The sequence below is a fragment of the Lactuca virosa genome, chromosome 3, assembly GCF_052849685.1.
Source record: "Lactuca virosa cultivar CGN04683 chromosome 3, Lactuca_virosa_CGN04683_v6, whole genome shotgun sequence".
NCBI lineage: Eukaryota > Viridiplantae > Streptophyta > Magnoliopsida > Asterales > Asteraceae > Lactuca > Lactuca virosa.
In genome coordinates, this window is record NC_136428.1 from 216,583,236 (window position 1) to 216,596,213 (window position 12,978).

General features: G+C 28.6%; 1 long non-coding RNA gene across 2 annotated transcripts; it reads left to right on the forward strand.

The window, feature by feature from the left end:
• The first annotated feature begins 1,086 nt into the window (after positions 1–1,086).
• Positions 1,087–3,469, forward strand: LOC145162830 (uncharacterized). 2 transcript variants are annotated; one of them, XR_013739362.1, is made up of 4 exons: positions 1,087–1,444; positions 1,674–1,737; positions 2,906–3,044; positions 3,296–3,469. It is a non-coding gene; the product is annotated as an uncharacterized LOC145162830 (long non-coding RNA). The 2 variants fall into 2 exon arrangements; XR_013739361.1 differs by having other exon boundaries at positions 1,677–1,737.
• Positions 3,470–12,978: the final 9,509 nt, after the last annotated feature.

Here is a 12,978-nt window from a genome sequence, read left to right on the forward strand (position 1 = left end):
TTTGTCTACTTTTTTTTTTGTAAACTGGATTTGTTGCATATATAGTATTCTATTATAAAAGAATGTTTTATTATGATAATCATGAACATATTCTGTTAGAATGCCCCGAATTAATATAATTATTGGTAAATGAATTCCAATTCTATCAGAATGGAATCACGAATTCCAATTATGCTGGAATGGAATATGGATATTTTTCTCACTAATTTATTCATTGGATTTGTTTCCATAGAAGTTGATGCTTGAAGAACGGACCACGAAATTTGAACGACGCCTCTTAGCAACATTATTCTTTTAGAATAAATTAGTGTATTTGTTAGATTTTGATGTTTTTTTTCCCGATTTGAAAGGTTTTTAGTTTTATTCTTTAACAATAAATGTAATTCTTAGCAATTGTTACATGTATTCTATAAGAATTAATATAATTTTTGTTTTAATTCTTCAATTGTTGGTTCGAGAATTTGTTATTCTACAAGAAAAATATATTCACGAATATTTTTATTATTTTATGGTTCAAGAATTTTTTTATTTTTGAATATATTCAAACATATTCTGTTAGAATGTCCGAATTAAAAACCTAATAATTCGTAAAATCAGATTTTTAAAATTAATAGAATCTATGATCCCTTAAAATATGCAAACTTCTTTTATTAAATCTATGTTAATTGACTAAAATACCCTTCTAGTTAAATTAGATGGTATTTTTCGATTATTTTTAATTCAATAATATGTATTAATCACTTTCTTAAAATAAGTAAAATGATTGACCAATATTTACGCATACAATAACACAACAATTAGTTTGAATAGAATAACCTAGGCCTATATATATATATATATATATATATATATATATATATATATATATATATATATATATATATATTCTAACTATGTATTATCTGATATTATGTGGATGTATGAATGACTGTCACCCAATCATTATGTAATCATAGATTTAATTAATAATTTTAATTTAGTTTATTTGATATTTATATCAAATTAAATCTCTTTAAACTAGATAACTATTTATGAATATGTTAATTATAATTTATATAATAAACTTACCACTCTCCGATGCTTAGAATTCTTCATCGAAGGTCTGTGATGTCCACGCCTCTCTCCTACTGTCCGACCACCATCGCTGCCCAAGACCATCGTCAACCATTAATTTTTTTCACCATAACCGGAACATATACTTTCATCCCCTTCCTTGTTTTTCATTCTTTTCCTTCCGACCGATGAATCGAAGAGACATAGAGGGGATTTCCATCTTCAACATTTCCCTCTCCATTGTCAAGCCACCATCACTAACCATTAGCAGGTTATCGGATCAAAGTTTAATTTCTTTTGGTACTCATTTAATTAATCATCAGTTACGAAAGTTATAGATATCAAATCCCCTGTTTACCATGGATTAAGCAAGCTACCACTTCTTTTAAAGGTTAGCATCGTATAATTTACTTGATTTCAATTATTTGCACTTGATCATTGTGATTGTATGGTGCTTGATTCCACACTAATCGATTTCTCTTATTTAATTTAGTAATACAAATTAGGTCGATTCTTGTTGATATAAGAAAAATAATATTATAAATTGGGATTTATTTTTGAAAATGCGTAATTGAGTCGAATTTTAAAAATTTAGAAATCTTTAATTGAGTGATTTGTAGCAGCTACGATGAAAGCAACATTGATGGCTCTGTTCTTGAGGGTTGTGTCATCAAAGTGGAAAAGGTAAAATATTTCTCATTGCCTGATGTTGTTAGTTGCTACTTTTTGATTTATGTATTTGCTAAATTGATCGAGAGGATGAAGATCATTATCAGATTAAGGCATTATAAGATTAAGGTGCTGTTTGTTTTTTCTGAGGCAAAATGTGTGTAGTCTGCGGACCACATCTGTAGACCTCTGCAGTAGAAGTGGTGGACCAAACGTCTGCAGTCTGAAAAAAAAAGACTGTTTGTTTTTTTAACATCTGCGGGCTACTAAAATAAACTGAAATCTAAATAAACTGATTTTTTTAAATTTCAAAGTGATTTTTTAATATTTTTATGACGTTGTTATAAATAATTAACGAATCTAGATCAACTTTTATGTATTATTGTATAAAAAATAAAAATAAAAATGGTATTAATTAACGTATATATTTGATAAAAACCAACAACTTTGGTTGCAAAGTTATAACTAAACATTATAATTAATGATCAAATAATTTGATACATAAATGGATGGAAATAAATTTCAGTTTTTTCAATTAAATCCATTAAAAACATACCATAAATATTTTCTCGAGAAATTGACGATACTGTATTAAATAATGTTTTACAAAATTTGGCAAAAAAAATATAAGAATATATTATGATTTTTTTTTCATATTTATATAAACAACTTCAACGACTATTATTGTAATAAATCTTTATTTATAAATTTATCAAAAATATCATGTTTGTATCGTCGAATGTTTTTTTTTAAGCTTTGTAATTTTTTTTCAAATTGTTTATCATTAATAAAGTTGGAAAAAATATAAATTAAAAAAAACTTAAAAAAATAAAGATATATATGTTTTTTTAGGCTAGAAGATGTCTGAAGATGTTAGAAGAATCTGGTCCACATCTGCGCTAAGAAGAGGGCGCGCAGACATTTTTAGGCCTGCAGTCTTCAAAAAAACAAACAGTCTGCGAAGGCTAATGTCTGCGCGTGGTCTGCGCGGCGCAGACAGAAGAGGTCACGCAGATCTGCAGACAAAAAACAAACACTACCTAATTTTGGTATATATTTAACTTAGAATAGTAGTGACTAATACATTGAACTGTTATAATAATACATAACTTTAACTTTATTTAAAAAGAAGATCGTATTCCCTTCCAGACTTTCTTAGATCTTGTTTGGAAACATTTAATAGGGAAGGATTTCACAAAAGCGTTTGATGAAACTTATTTTCCTCTTACTTTATTTTCTACTTCTTTTGATCCTGGTTGGGCATCAGCAACTGCAATTCATGGGTTCTTGTTCTCTTCCTAAATCCACGAACCCACACACATGTAAGTAATCCTTTTTTTGTACTTTTCATAGTCGTTCTTAATGGAAGTTAAATTAAATTTTATTTTGAGCTTAAGTGTTGTAATTTGTGAGAATTCATCATGCCCACTATCTGTTTGATGTAATTATTAAACCAAAAACACAACAAATTATCTCTACCAATGTTATTATTTTTGTAATATAATGTTATTAATTAGTGATCAATTAACTGAAATAACATCGTTTTTGCAATTGTAATATAAACAAATTGTAGGTGAAGAGTTGCATGTTGATTGTTGGAGATGTATATAGAGCAACTACAGTTAATCAACTTCTTAATTCCCGTGTATGCAGTAGGGAGTGATGTGAAACCACCAACATGACAATGACATTGTATTCTTACAGAATGGATTTGTTATTCTGTTAGAATGAATTAGAAACAATATTCTCTCAGAATGTATTAGTTTTTTATTTAGATTTCAATGTGTTTATTTGATTTTTAATCATTTTCAATTTTATTCCTTTAAGAATAGATGTAATTGTTAACCATTATTAGTTGTCTTCTTTCGGAATGAATGAGATTTATGTTCATAGTTGTCTTCTTTAAGAAAGAATGTAATTATTGATTCTAAAATATTAAAATTCGTTTCATATAAATTTGTATTCATTAAAATTATTAATTTTGATAATATATGTTTATAATATTCTGTCAGAATAGAATGTTTTTTTCAAGATTATCATGAACACATTCTTTTGGAATGTCCGAATTAATATAATTATTATAAAAAAAATCAGATTTTTAAAGTTAAGAGAATTAATTCTTCCCTAAAACATGCAAATTTCCTTTTTTAAATTTATGTTAATAGACTAAAATGATTGATCTACAATCAACTCTACATCCACATAATAGATAGTTAGAATACAATAACCTAGCCCTATATATATATATATATATATATATATATATATATATATATATATATATATATATATATATATATATATATATATATATATATATATATATATATATATATAGGGCTAGGTTATAATTTGGATGGACAACTATTGTGCGGACAATGCTATTCTACTAAGATAATAGGTTGTTTGCTAATGTGAAAACGTTCAAACTTACACAACTATCGTCATTTTCATGCATTCTCACTAATTCTTATTCATTTTTGTTCTCACGCATCGTTTTTTACTCATTTTAATTCTTACAGAATACGACTCAATAAACATTGTGCCAGAACGAGAATAATAAAAAAAAAGTCTATAATAACCTTATAGACGGTTTAATTAGTGAGAATGTGTGATAATGACAATAGTTATGTAAGATTGAACGTATTCACATCACCAGACAACATATTTTCTTTGTCATTCTCACAGAATAGCATTGTCCACACGTCCGCACAATAGATGTCAATCCACATTTGAACCTAGCTCAATATATATATATATATATATATATATATATATATATATATATATATATATATATATATGGTTAGGTTAGTGTGTTTTTGCTAACTATTGTGTGCATGTGTAAATGATTCTAGGCCAATCATTTGTGTTAATTTAAGCAAGTGATTTTCTTTTAAAATTAAATATAAAAAAAAAAAACAAATTACTATTAAATCACCGGGCATTGAAGGGTAGTCTTGTACATTACCATCATCATTATAATAGAAAACGTTCGTTTCTTTTGGAACTGTTTCACTCATCCCAAATATCTCGCAAACAATCAAATCAAAACCCATTTGTATCGGAAATCAAAACATATTCTGATTTTCTATAATCAACTTTCAAAATCGGAAGATTCTGTGAAGGTATTTTATATAAATATCGACTATTAAACCCTAGAAGACGGACGAGGCATTGGGGGTTTTCTGTGAAGTGTATTCCTAAAAAATGTGGAGTACAAGATCGACTTGATTCAAGTCCAAGTTCAAGAACACAGTAGAGACTGTGTTGAATCTTGATGATGATGATGATGATTTCCATTCGCAACCTGAAGGTATAAATTTTTTATTGAAGTGGATGTTTTATGACTTTAAATATGTATAATAACTCGAATAAATATAGTTAGACTGATTTATGCATGTATGATTTGTGTTTTGCAACCATAAAGTATGATTTTGGTTTAATTCCTTAAGAAATCTAACTTTCGAAAGGATGGGTTTGATTATAACGATTTTTTTGTTGTGATATTTACAATAAAAGCTAATAATCTGATAGGATCAATTAGTTATGGTTTTTGTTCCGCTAGAATGTTTGATGCATATATGATTGTGGTATAAGCATTTCTTTTATATTAATTATGATTGTGGTTTTTTCTGTGATAAGAACTAAGAACAAAAACTAATAGAATCAAGTATATGTTATTCTAAGAGAATATCATATATATTTATACTGCAAGAAAAGATGTGTGATATATGTGAGATTCCGTTAGAATGAGACTTTATATTATTGTTGAGTAACGTGTAAAAGTGAAGTGTTTGAGATTCTATTAGATTTAAAGTATGTATATGTTTGAGATTCAATTAGAATTAAACTTTTTATGATTATTGATTTATGTTTCATAGTGATATGTGTAAGACTCTGTTAGAATAAAATTTTGTAGATGTATGAGCTTTGATTAGAATGAAGCTTTCTATGAATAATGATTTATGTATCAGGGTGTAATGTTTGAGATTCTGTTGGAATCAAAATCTGTATATGATTAATGATTTATGTACTTTCTATGAATAATGATTTGTGTATTTTCTTTTATCAAGAGTATTACTACAACAACAACAACAACAACAACAACAACAACAACGGGTGGAACGAGAAATAAGTTCGAAAAGAAAATTTGAGAAATCAACACCAGAAAAGAAAACTCCTAGGCCTTTGAATGTTTGTTTTTATCTCATGACTGTGTTGATGTAGTTTTTATTGTATGGAATGTTGTTGTTTCTTAGTAAAATATCATTCTGTAAGAATATGTTATACTTTATTATTATGTCTTAATGGGATGTTTCTGAAAAATGTAGTATTTATACTATTAAGTTTATCTAATGGAATGTTTGTTTTGATCTCATGGTTGTGTTGATGTATTTTTTTATTGTATGGAATGATGTTGTTTCTTAGTAAAATACCATTCTGTAAGCATATGTTATAGTTATTATTACGTCTTCATGGGATGTTTCTGAAAAATATAGTATTTGTACTATTAAGTTGATCTAACAGGTTATTTGGTTTGATTTCATGGCTTTGTTATGTATTTTATTATATGGAATGATATTGTTGTTTGTTATTATAATCACATTCTATAAGAATATGTAATATTTTATTATTATGTGTTAATGGAATGTTTGTTAAAAAAGTTATTATTTATACGATTAAGTTGATTTACTTTTTTGGTAATGATGTTTTTTGGTTATTAAGTTTAGCTGCGTAAGTGAAGAATATATAAATGATAGTATATTATGTCGGAATAAATTATAAACATCGTTAATATACTGTAAAAGAACAATACAAAATTCTTTACATTGTTACTGCTGCATCCTATGAATCAAAATTTGAGTTGACTTTTGGTTTGATATCGTTAGAAACAACCGGGGTCGAATAAAGTGAGCCACCATGAGAAACGTAATCATGTGTAGCATGTGATTGTTTTTCATAAACATAACAAATACATTTTTAAAAATTTACGTATAAAATTAACAAAGGAATGTCGAAGAATATAAAAATGACAAAAAATAGTATTTTGCAAGAAATTTATAAACATTATTCTGCAAGAATTTTATTTGATGATGTTACCATTATTGAAATCAATAAAGTTAAATAAAAATTCATACATATTCTTATAGAATAATAACCTTATGCATTTCAATATAGTTATACATATTCTAACAAAATATCATAAAAATGAATGAAATTCTTAAAAAATAACATTCTTAAATATACAATTATTGAACAAAAACACTTGATCTTCTTCAATGGTCCAAATAATCCACTTGATTCCAACTATTCTTATGAAAATGTGTTGTATTATTGTAAGAATGTAATTCTTCGCAAATATACTTGTTGTTGAACTCGATTCCAAGTCTTTCTCTTGTATAAGAAATATTTGATTCCTTCTTCAAGTCTTTCTAAAAGAATAACATGCATTACTCGTTAGAATGCATACCAAGTACGAGATCAATCTGAATAATAGAAAATAAAAAATTAATAAAGATTACTAAAACTGATGATTAATCTTAAATAAGAAAAAAAAAATAAGAACCTTTAAATCGGGAGTACTCCTATATTCCTTCAAAATGCAATGATGTATTTTCTCAGAATTACTCATTTGTTCCTTCAAAATGCAATGATGTATTTTCTCAGAATTACTCATTTGTTCCTTTAAATTGGGAGTACTCCTCTGTTACTTCATAAAGAAAAACCTTATAAAGATAAGCTGCAGAGTTAGAGTATATAGAAATTGGAACCATTTTTTGTTTTTCAATCCCATCATCCACTAGTTGAATAGTCATATCAAAACGACAAAATAACTAAAAAATAAGAATATAAATACCTATGGTCTTGGATTAAACCAATCTAAATCATACATGTAAGATGATAAAGAGTCATCAAGGTTTATATTGAATAAGTATGCATCAAAGTGGCTTCAAAAGATCCAAAAATCAAGAGATGATTATTCTTTGGAGCAATATGTCGAACAGTTGGTGTGCATAGTTGCAAAAAGAGCATATGGGTGGTCTTCACATGATTCACATGACAAGCACAGAACCAGTGCCCTAAGAGTGGATATTACCCAAAGAGTGGATATTAACTGGAGTTTCAATTTAAAAAACCAGTTGAAAAAGCGATGCGAAAAAGTGGATTAAATGATCAAATATGTTATCGCAAACAACCAGGTAAACTGATCCAAAATGACATACGTTGAACAATCAATTAACTTAAAAATAATTTTGAAAAAGATTAAAATTGAGTAACCTACCTAACCAGGAAGATGCAGATGAACAACTTTTGTGGATTCTACAATCAATTTAAATCCTTCATTGAAAACGAGTTTGCAAAATCGAACAATCAAATTCTGAGTTAATTGACGTCGACGATGAACAACTATTTTAGAAAAAAATAGATGAAAAATAAAATGGGTATGAGAGAAAAAGATGCGATTTTTCTTACCTAGAGATGTAGATGTATGGATGCACTCTGTCTATTCGATGATTTCAGCAACATCAAAAGAAACTGTGTATGTTGCATGTGAAGAAGAAGATGCATCGTCTAATGATATAAGAGAGACTAGGTCAAATATTTTTTATATTCTTTCCTTAATTGAAGAAAATCAATTAAATGATCCCATTAATTAAAAGTACAAAATGTCCAAATTACCCTTACTTATTTAATAAATTATTTAATTATTTGCTAATTTGTTATTGATGCATTAAAAAAGACAATAGTTGTTAGAAACATTTGAATCTCTCTCTCTCTCTCTCTCTCTCTCTATATATATATATATATATATATATATATATATATATATATATATATATATATATATATATATATATATATAATTTTAAAGTAAAATTAACCACAAACCAATTATACACATTATAATATTATCCAAATAAAAAAATTTAATTCTTTTATTTATATATATATATATATATATATATATATATATATATATATATATATATATATATATATATATATATATATAAACACACTAACGCCGTATTTGATTTTTTATGTAAGTAGGGAGTTACATATAATAAGACCCTAAAAAAATCCAAACCTAAATTGTGATTACAATATCTTTGATTGTAGTATGTATGGTCATATCTATTATTTGTTTTCTATATATAAAATATCTTTTCTATAACGTATTTCGAAAACAATGAGTTTAGTAATATAAGATTTATCCTATAACTATGATAAACAAGCACATGCAAGAACAAAGTGTTCAAAGTGGGCCAAAAGATTTGATATTTTCTAAGAGCAAAAACATACACTCTTTAATTTTATAATCGAATTCTATGTCATTTGATTTAAACTCTCAGTTATTTAAAAAAATTGCATACATCTTAATATTGTTAGGCAAATTGCTAGTTGGTCAATATGATTCATATACCCCACTCTTTTTATATTTATATTTTAAAAAATAAAAAAAATGACTTTTTTGGCCAAATATTACATTTACCGCATTAAATTCACTTTCCTTTAGTTTTTGGAAAATTTTAATTTTTGTAATTTTTTAGCTTTTAACCTCTAGTAAAAAAGTTGTGTTCAACAATAGGAGTTTTAAGCTTTATTCTAAACAAAAAATCCTACTCCAAAGACTACCGAAAAATATGTTAATAGAAAGTTCTTTTTTATAAAACAAATTTAAAAAATTAACCTTAAACTATTACTTATATATAGTTTTTAAATAATTCTATTTTAATATAGTTTTATACATTTTAAAAGATTCCAAGTACATTTGTTGAAACTTTTATATATATATATATATATATATATATATATATATATATATATATATATATATATATATATTGTTATGAATTAAGCGTAATTAATGTAACTATAAATCAAACCAAACTAGTAAACTTTGATAAAAACTTTAATTGAGAAGAAAGAATATTTAGAGAGAATATGAAAGTTATATCTCTTATAACTTTTGGTGTGTTTCATTCTTTACAATGGAGGGGTATTTATACTACAAATTTTACTAACATATAATTGTAACTAGTTAGAAATGTTGGCAAATTTGTCATGCACCAATTATTATGTCATCCACCAATTATTTACAACACTCCCCCTTGGATGACATCATTTTAGCATTCAACTTTGACGTACTGCCTCATTAAAAACCTTGCTAAAGAAAACCCAGTGGGAAAAAATCTTTAGCGAAGGGAAAAAGAGTGCAGTGTATAGTTGACTCCCCCTTATTTAGACATCCGTCACATTATGTTCTATGCACATGTCGCGTTCCGATGTCATGGACATGTTTCCTGAAGATTGCAGTAGGAAGTGCCTTCGTAAAAAGGTCTGCTGCATTGTTACTGGATTGAACATATTTGATTTCAACTTGATGGTTCTTTATAAGCTCTTGAGTGTACTCAAAAAACTTTGGAGGTATATGTTTTGTCCTGTCGCTCTTGATATATCCCTCTTTCATTTGAGTGACACATGCTGAGTTATCTTCATAAATTAAAGTTGGCCATATATCCTTTTCAAGTCCACATGAAGTTAAAACTAGTTGTGTCATCGATCTTAACCATGTACATTCTCTACTAGCTTCATTTAGTGCAATTACTTCAGCATGATTTGAGGATGTGGCAACAAGTGTTTGCTTTTGAGAACGCCAGGAAATTGCAGTACCTCCATTCATGAATACATATCCAGTTTGAGATCTAGCTTTATGAGGATCAGACAAATAACCTGCATCTGCATAACCAATCAAGCCTTGTTTTGAATTGTTAGGGTAAAATAACCCTAAATCACTAGTTCCTCGAAGGTATCGAAAAATATGTTTGATTCCATTCCAATGTCTTTTTGTTGGGGTTGAACTAAATCTTGCTAGTAAGTTTACGGCGAAAGAAATGTCAGGTCTAGTACAATTGGTAAGATACATAAGAGCTCCAATTGCATTTAGATATGGTACTTCTGAACCAATGACTTCTTCATTTTCTTCGCATGGACGAAATGGATCCTTGTCAATATTTAATGATCTAACAACCATTGGAGTGCTTAAAGGATTTGCATTTTCCATATTGAAACGTTTCAAGACTCTTTCTGTGTAATTTGATTGATGCACAAGTATTCCGTTAGGCATATGCTCAATCTGTAAACCAAGACAATATTTGGTTTTTCCAAGATCTTTCATTTCAAATTCTTTCTTTAAAAGTTCAATCACTTCAAGGATTTCTTTATTCGTTCCAATGATGTTTAGATCATCAACATAGACTGCTATGATCACATATCCAGATGTTGTTTTCTTAATAAATACACATGGACAAATAGTGTTATTTTTATAACCTTTACTTGTCAAATAATCGCTTAAACGATTGTACCACATGCGCCCAGATTGTTTTAATCCATACAAAGATCTTTGTAATTTTATAGAATACATTTATTTGGGTTTTGCACTTAACGCTTCAGGCATTTTAAATCCTTCAGGGATTTTCATATAGATATCACTATCAAGTGATCCATACAAGTAAGCTGTAACAACATCCATAAGACGCATCTCTAAATTTTTAGATACTTCCAAGCTGATTAAATATCTGAAAGCGGTTGCATCCATTACCGGTGAATAAGTTTCTTCATAATCAATTCCAGGTCTTTGAGAGAAACCTTGAGCAACAAGCTTGGCCTTGTATCTTACAATTTCGTCTTTCTCATTTCTTTTTCGTACGAAGATCCATCTATATCCTAATGGTTTCACAACTTCAGGTGTGAGGATAATGTTCCCAAAAACCTTTCTCTTGTTAAGAGAATTTAATTCAACTTGCATAGCTTCCTTCCATTTAGCCCAATCATTTCTTCTTTGACATTCAATGACAGATTGTGGTTCGGGATCATCATTCATAATATCACATGCAACTGAATAAGAAAATATTGCACCTATATTGTCAGTTTCATTTTGGTCACATATTCTATTTGTCTGACCATAATTTAATGCATCATCCTCCTTTCCTGGGGGAATTTGAATAATTCGTGTTTCTCCAGGAACACTTTCATCGTGATCTAGTGCATTTTCTGCTCCTCTTCTTTTTCGTGGGTTCTTATCCTTAGAACCAAATGGCCTTCCATGCTTCAGGCGTGTTTTAGACTCTTGAGTGACTTTATCATCAGATTGTCCATGTGGAATGTCAATTCGAGCTGGAACATTGACAGCTGGTATATATGATTTAGTCACCCTTTTTGTGTCAGTAAATGCATCAGGTAATTGATTTTCCATTTCCTGGAAATGCATTATCTTTTGAACTTCCATGTCACATTGCTTTGTGTGAGGGTCAAGATATGATAAAGTAGGCTCATGCCATGACACATCCTTTTCCAGAATCTTCTTTTCTCCACCTATTGATGAGAAATTTGCCTCATCAAATTGACAATCTGCTAGGCGTGCTGTGAAAACATCACCTGTTAATGGTTCAATATATCTTATAATAGAGACTGACTCATAACCAACATATATTCCCAACCTTCTTTGAGGACCCATTTTTGTCCGTTGAGGTGGTGCAATAGGGACATATACTGCACACCCAAAAATTCTCAAATGGGATATATTTGGCTCTTGACCGAAAGCAAGTTGTAGTGAAGAATATACATGATATGAACTTGGTCTTATGCGTATCAATGATCCAACATGTAAGATTGCATGGCCCCAAACAGAAACAGGAAGTTTGGTCCTTATTATCAATGGTCTAGCTATTAGCTGGAGACGTTTAATCAGTGATTCAGCTAAACCATTTTGTGTGTGTACATGAGCAACTGGATGCTCAACAACAATTCCTACAGACATACAATAGTCATTAAATGCTTGTGAAGTAAATTCACCAGCATTATCAAGTCTCACTCTTTTGATAGTATAATCAGGGAAATGTGCCCTTAATTTAATAATTTGGGCAAGAAACTTTGCAAATGCCATATTATGAGTTGATAATAGGCAAACATGAGACCATTTGCTGGATGCATCTATTAAGACCATAAAGTATCTAAATGCTCCAGATGGTGGGTGAATCGGTCCACATATATCACCTTGAATTCTTTCTAGAAATCTAGGTGACTCCCTTTCAACTTTCATTGGAGAATGTTTTATAATTAACTTTCCAAGGGAACAAGATGCACATGGTTTTATGCTATTGGATTGAGGAAACTTTTGGTCCTTCAATGGATGCCCGTGTGTATTCTCAATTATCCTTCACATCATTGTTAATCCTGGCTGGCCCAACC